Source organism: Cryptomeria japonica, chromosome 4 (genome assembly GCF_030272615.1).
Source record: "Cryptomeria japonica chromosome 4, Sugi_1.0, whole genome shotgun sequence".
NCBI classification, from domain to species: domain Eukaryota; kingdom Viridiplantae; phylum Streptophyta; class Pinopsida; order Cupressales; family Cupressaceae; genus Cryptomeria; species Cryptomeria japonica.
Genome location: NC_081408.1, coordinates 469,615,368 through 469,622,790, shown reverse-complemented (window position 1 = coordinate 469,622,790; position 7,423 = coordinate 469,615,368). Strand labels below are relative to the sequence as shown.

The following is a 7,423-nucleotide window of genomic DNA, read 5'->3' as shown; positions in this document are numbered from 1 at the left end:
ATACATTGGGTACGTCATATGTAGGCTCATGGATAGCATTTGACATCAAGGAGATAGTAAAGAGACAAAACCCAGGCAGTAGCATATACCCAAATCCATGGGGAGATACAGAAGACATTTTCAAAGTAATATCTAAGAACAAAGCATCTTATTGAATTTAGATTTCTAGTTTACTTATGGTACATGACACAACATGGAAAACAAGAAATACTCAATAAATAATAGGATTCATTGATCTAGTATTATCAAAATCTGCACTTGGCCTTCAATATTTTCTCCTCCTAACAATATTTATCCATTACCTGTCAAGTACAGAACTCTAAAACCCGTGGCTATTAAAATACATAAGACAACATTGTAGCATCTTATAATCATCTGTTATAAAATCAAAGCACTTGGAGTGATTCTTTTGTTGGTCACAGTCTAGGAAAATGGTGTCTACTGGAGCCTTGAATAATTGACTAGAAAGATTTTTAATTCCTTTTCTTTTTCCTTCTGATTTTTTCACTATCACTTCCATCCTCCGAGTCAGATGCCCTTTCCCTTTTCTTTCTTCTTGTTTTTTCATACTCATTGTCATGCTTTGAATTATTTTTCTTTCTTGGTGACTCCTTACTACTCTCACTGTCAGTTTCACTCTCGGAATCTGAGTCTTATGTATTAGGATCTGACAAACCTGATGAACTAGAATAATCATCATTAGAGGTAGATTCATCGGACTCAGGAATAGACTTTTGCTACTGCATTATAAGCCTTGGTATATTCTTCAAATACTCACGTAAACTCTCAGTGATACCACCAAGAGAAATAGAAGTAAAGAAATTGATAGCAAACCATGAATTTTTTGGATTGTCCTTTGGAAAAATTGAATCAAAAGACTCCTACATTGTTGGATCATTCAACCTTTCATTAAGCAATAATATACCAAGCTGCTCTGCCAACTCCTGGAAGAGAATCTTTATAAAAATACAGGAAGAGGAAGTAGTATATTCTTCCTTTGTCAGATGTATATAAGCAAGACAATGCCATGGAAGAGCATTTATGCCAAGTAAGTGAGAAAAAAACTTTGCAACATTACGCATTTTATTTGTTTCCAGTCTGTGTATCATAAAATATTGTTGTACAAAACATTATCAAAAAATTCCTGATAAATTTTATTGATCATATAGAATCTTTGCCCAAGAAGACCATAATAACAAAGGTATGTTCTCTCTTGACTGCAGCATTCTAACAACATGATGCATAATTCCATCTCTTGACCAGGTTCAAGCTTGATCTTTAGTAGCTTATGACCAGCTTCCTCAAAATCAACACTTGACATGATTGTCAAATAAATTGTACGTTTGAAATTGACCAAGTTTGTCTCTATCTCATCCTGTATTCTCAGTGCTTCCTCACCTTCCTCTTCATCATCATCATCATCATTTGAATCATCACCTGAATCATTCTCCCCTTCTGCTTCATCTGAAGAAGCATCTCCAAGGATATCTTTCTTCACTTTTTCATAGGTTGCCTCATGCTCTAAGAAATTAGGATCTAGCTTGAAAACATCCAAACCATCTTCTTAATCAAGTTCATCTTTTAGGAAAACTTCATGTGTTAAGTGATCTTCTTGCTCTACAAGGTCCAATTCTGGATGCACAGCTGGATGACCCTCATACATATCTTTGTGAATTGAAAAAAGGCCTTTAATTAAAAAGTGTACTCGTTTGTCAATTTCCCCCTCATGGAGAATACCTCTAAATATTTCAAAAATCCCATAGAGATCTTTGGGTGAAAGGTCTTGCAAAAAAGAACCACATTCTTTCACGAACCCAACAACAACCTCTACACTGTCATATGTGGGGTTATCTAGTAAAAGGGTGAGAAGTTCCAAGGCAATGATCTCATGTGCAACTTGTTGATTCACTAAATGAGCTATGAATTCGGCTGCTGCTATCAACATGTGCTTGTCATTGAATTTGTATGCCCTCTTAAGCTACAAAATAATTCTTCACAAAAGCAGATTGCCAACTTCAGGAAATTTCGTATTTACCACAGCAACCAATGCAGAAAAAACATATGTAAATCCAAGGGATGCCATTTGGGATTTCATACAAGACCTACAAAATAGACCCCTCCCACGGATGAGATTCTTTGCAAACAACTCTGGAATGATGTTCTTTATGTTAGATGCATTTACCTTGTTTACTAACCCATTGATACTCTTCCGAAGGGCATCCCATGTCATGTGCTGGTATTCCACACTACTCTTGTCTTCCACGTATTTCATCATTTGAGAAAGCTTAAATGGGGGAATGTAAACACCCCCACTTCTTCCAACACCCTTCTCAGCTCCTCTTACAGCACCTTCGCCATTCCCATTTTAAGATGGAGCAGACACAACACTAGAAGTTTTCACTTCCACTGCCTCTCTGTCCCTCTTGTTTCCAGAAGCCCCTTTACCACTTAATTTGTGCTTATTTTTGTACATAAACCCATCAGGAAGCATGATTTTTTGCATATAAGCTCGCCCAAATATTTTATAGTTATTTTTCATCAAGATTCCCTCAAGAGCTGGCAGAGCCTACTTCCATACTTTAATTATGTTTTCTCAAAGGGCAATCCTAAAAATCCATGCATTGCAAACAACTTTGTACACCTTTGTTGGTTGTGATGGCGTCACAGAGAGTTTACATCAATAAATGAAGAACATGCCAATGCTTTTAATGCAGCAGTAAAAGTCTATCTCCTATTCAATATCTCTAGTGATGGTTCTTCTAGGTCCTATTCAATATCTCTAGCGAAACCCCTAGACCAAGTGAGTGTTCATAGACCTTCTATAGGGTCATCCTAGCCTAGAGTTAGGAGTTCAAAGCCTACATACATTGATTTGGCCTTGTGGCCATCAATGAGTGCTCACCCAATAGGACAAGTCTTGAGATTGACAATTTTGGAAGTGTGGCATTGTTGAGAGCCAACACTTATGTGTGAACCCCATCTTCACATATTATGATTAGTTGGCATATTGATACTTGACCCTATCCTCATGGTGTTGGCTCAATTCATATTAGTGTGTTTTGTTGAAGAAACATGATGTAAGAAGTTTGATGCAGAGGCAAGGGTAGAACTCAGTATTTCATATTAGGACAGCAACCACATTGATTAGGAGAGTCAGATAAGGTCTCTCCAATGTTTAGGATACTGAATTCACATTGCACACTCATGGATTACCCCAATTACACATCAGTCAACTTAATATCTTATACAAGGATTGCATACCACAAAGCCATTAGATATGTTTTGACATGAAAAAGAACAGCTAGATGGTTTTGGTTCAATGATGATAATTTCTATTTTCAAGTAATTTGATTCGGTATATTATACTGAAACGTGATTTCATAACTAACATTTCAACTTCTATATAACTAGTTCTATAACCCAATTTTCTTGCCTATCAAGAAAGACCATGTCAGACAATATCAACGAACAACAAAATAAGGAGACAATTGCTAGATTGTGGTCTAACTTGAAAAGAAAAGGTGATGGAAAATGTTATTGTCCATGCAAAATTTGTAAGGGGTTAAAGACTAGAAGACTTCTAATCAAAATAGTGAAGAAACATTGTAGGTTGCATGGTCACATTGAAGGTGGACATGATTATCATCCATTGGTAAGTTTTTCATTATATCATTTTAACAATTTACATACATAATAAATCACGTAATGATGAGATCATGATCATGGTTTATTTATGTTTATCAATTTTATATAGGTTGAGCACCCTAGAGCACATGGTATGGATCAACACAACCTTGAGAATATGGTTTTTGAAGTGGATGAACATGGAGGTGTGAATATCGAAGCTGAAAATAATGATCCCATGGAAGATGACGATCATGAGCTAGAAAACACAATTGAAGATGATGGTACAAATACATTGATCTATGAATCATTTAGTACTCTCGCAGCTGATCATGATGATGAAGATGACCTTGATGTTTTTCATGATGTCCCTCTACTTGAGAAGGCATCTAAGGCCCTTTACGAAGGCTCGCAAGCAACTCTTCTCTTCGTTGTATTGTTGTTGGTGAACTTGAAGGTTATGAATGGTTTATCCAGCATAACAATGTCACATATGTTAAGGTATGTCATATATGTCATAATAAACTATGAATCATGATGTACCATTAATATTCTTTATATTAAAAAATTATATTTTTTTGCTATAGATTGATAGGTGAGTTTTTGTTACCACCATCAAATATTCTACCTTGCTCATACCAAGAATTATCTATCGTTATAAAAGATATTAGAGTGGAGTATCAAGCAATAGATGCTTGTCCCAATGATCATATTATTTATCACAAACAACATGAATTTCAAACTAAATGCCTTGAATGTCATATCAGTAGATATCAAACAGATCAAATAACAAAAAGGGTTCCTCGCAAGGTTCTTCTCTATATTCCCATTATTCCACATATGCAATGATTATTCAAGTGCACTAGCTTGGCACAATTTATGGGTTACCATGCACACAATAGAAGTCGAGATGACATTATTCGAATGCCTATGGATGGTTCAACATTTATGGACATAGAGGAAAAGTGGCCACACTTTAAAGAAGAACCTCTTAATCTCAGGCTTTCATTGGCAATGGACGATGTCAATCCATTTGGAGAGATGAGATCTGTTTACTTAGTGTGGCCTATTTTTGTTATCAACAATAACATTCCTCCATGGATGTCAATAAAGAGGGAGCACATAATGTTGGCAATGATTGTTCTAGGTATTTTATTATTTAAAAATAGTCATCTAAATTTGATTATAAATATTGCAGTAAAATGGTCATAATAATTATGTAATGTTTTTGTTCATTTGATTGGGTAAGTACCAAGTTAAAGATATCAATGTTTATATCGAGCCTCTTATCAACGAGTTGCTGGAGTTATGGAATGGTGTCACTATGTATGACGTCTCTAGACCAATAGGACAAATACAATTTCAATTCCATGCGATGCTTCTATGGACAATACACGATGCCCCAGGGCTAACACATTTTTGTGGTATGTTATAGTGTTTAAGTTGTGCATGAACATTATAATTCAAAAAATTATCATATTTAATCCAATTATACATTATCTTGTAGGTCTTCAAACAAAGGGAAAATTTGCATGTCCTGTTTGTAGTCCAAAGATGAAATCTCATCATTCAAAAAGTTTAGGAAAGCAGGTGTTTGAAGAGTATTGCACTTTCTCCACAAAAATCATAAGTATCAAAATATTGAAAAACATCTTTTCAATGGGAAAGAAGAGAATACATCAAAGCCACGAAGAATGACACCTCACTTATGGAAGTTGGAATATAATAGAATTAATCATCCAGGTAATGCCATTCCATCTATTGGTTTGTCATAAAACATCTTTTCTATTTTGTTTTGTTTACTAATGATGTGATTGATGATCATGAAGGTTGTGAAGGCATAAATGACCACCTTCCTAAGGGACTAAAAAGTTATCCCTGACAATTTAGTAGGTTGCCCTACTATGAGCAATTACAAATTGTTCATTTGTTTGATAGTATGCATATTGGAAAGAATATTACAAAGACAGTATGGAAAATATTGGATGGAAGGCATGACAAAGAAAAAATTGTCAAGATATGTAGTGACATTTAGGATTCCAATCATGCAATGATAAATGTCATTCAATCAAATAGCCATGGAGACCAGATTAATATAAGTGAGATTCCTTGGTTATTAACGGACCAACAAGGCAATTCTATGAAAGAAGTCATACAAAAAATTTGATTTCCCACAAGATTTGCTACGAACATAAACAATCTCATATCAAAGAAAAGTGAATTTGGGCCAGGGATGAAAACGCATGATTGGCATACCTTCATTAAGGTAATTCATGTTCTTGTGTTTTTAGTATGTATTTAAGTACTGTGCATACATGTACTTTTCATTGTATTATGTTACAAAAAATGAAAAGATAATTTTATAATTGTTGCAGTACGTTCTACCTCTATCTCTCCCAGATGACTTCGACAATAATGTCAAGCAAGTCATATATGATCTTGGAAAATACTTGAGGTAAGTAGTGATATTTGTTCAGTTCGTTGTATAGATATTATATTTGCAATTTGTTTTACTTGTTATGTAATATATTTTTTTGTGTCTTGAATACCTTGTAGGTGGTTGTCATGTAAAGAAATCCATAAAGATGATATAAAATATTGGAAGAGAAAAAATCCTCATTTAATGTGTGAAATGCAAAAGTGTCTACCTCCAACTTTTTTCAATGCACAAGAACACTACCTCATACACCAAGTTGAGGAGATTGAATTGTGTGGACCTGTACACACCAGGTCAATGTGGATGGTTGAGAGGCACTTGAAATTTTTGAAGGCTTTGGTTTGACAAAGAGTGCATCCTGAGGGTTCTATGGTGTACATTTTTGAATATCTCCCTAAGTTTGCATCAAAGATCCACGTGGATCGCATTTGGGATCCCAACACCATTAACAAATTCGAAGTAGAGTACTTGATGGGGAGAGGTAGATTGAGGAAAGTGAGAGGTAATTATAAGATGTTATTGTAGTTAATTAATTCTTAATCTTCAAAATAAATCGATTGTAAGACGTCTATTTATTTTTTGTACAGTTGGTCGAGAGTGGGATGCAGTACATTTGTATATTGCAAACAATCTTGATTGGATAACGGTATGGATTGAACATTGTCAACATTTTGGATGCATGTTAACATGGGAAGGTGTGGCTTCATTGGTTAAAGAAGCACATCGTAGTGGAGATTCCAATGTTATGCAAAGGGAAATTGATTTAGCATATGGTTTAAGAGATAAACAGGTACATATAAATTTATTAGTCACCCATATGTTTATCAACTCACAATGCAATAAATTTTACATGTTTGACATATCGCAGGTCAAACACCACAACGCTATGTGCTGCAATGGTCATAAATTTCGCGTAAAAAAGTTGGATGACACAAAGAAAAATTGTGATTCTAGCATCAACGTAGTCTTTGAGGTGACAAATATATCATCGAGAAAAGACATACATCCTCAATAGTCTCAAAATTGATACTATGGCATTTTGGATGATATACTTGAGTGTGGCTTTAATTCCTTCAAATTAGTTTTGTTCGTCGTCAAATGGTACAGACTGCGATTGAATAAAAATGATCATGATAGAACTGTTATTGAACATGAAAATGGTTTTATAATGCTAAATACAAGGTCATTTGAACCAGTTGGGGATGAGCCCTATGTTCTTCCAAGCCAATGTGAGAAAGTATTTTACTCAGAGGTTCCACATAAATTGGGTTGGTCATTTGTTGTTAGACATGATCCAAGAGGAAGGCTGATAAAGTATAATGTGATGGAAGAAGAAGATACCGAAGAAGTAGAAGATGAAGT

The 7,423-nt window shown here is 34.9% G+C and overlaps 1 pseudogene; it reads right to left on the bottom strand.

Moving 5' to 3' along the window:
• Positions 1-524: 524 nt before the first annotated feature.
• LOC131066906 (uncharacterized) lies at positions 525-2,332 on the bottom strand (annotated as a pseudogene).
• Between the last annotated feature and the right edge of the window lie 5,091 nt (positions 2,333-7,423).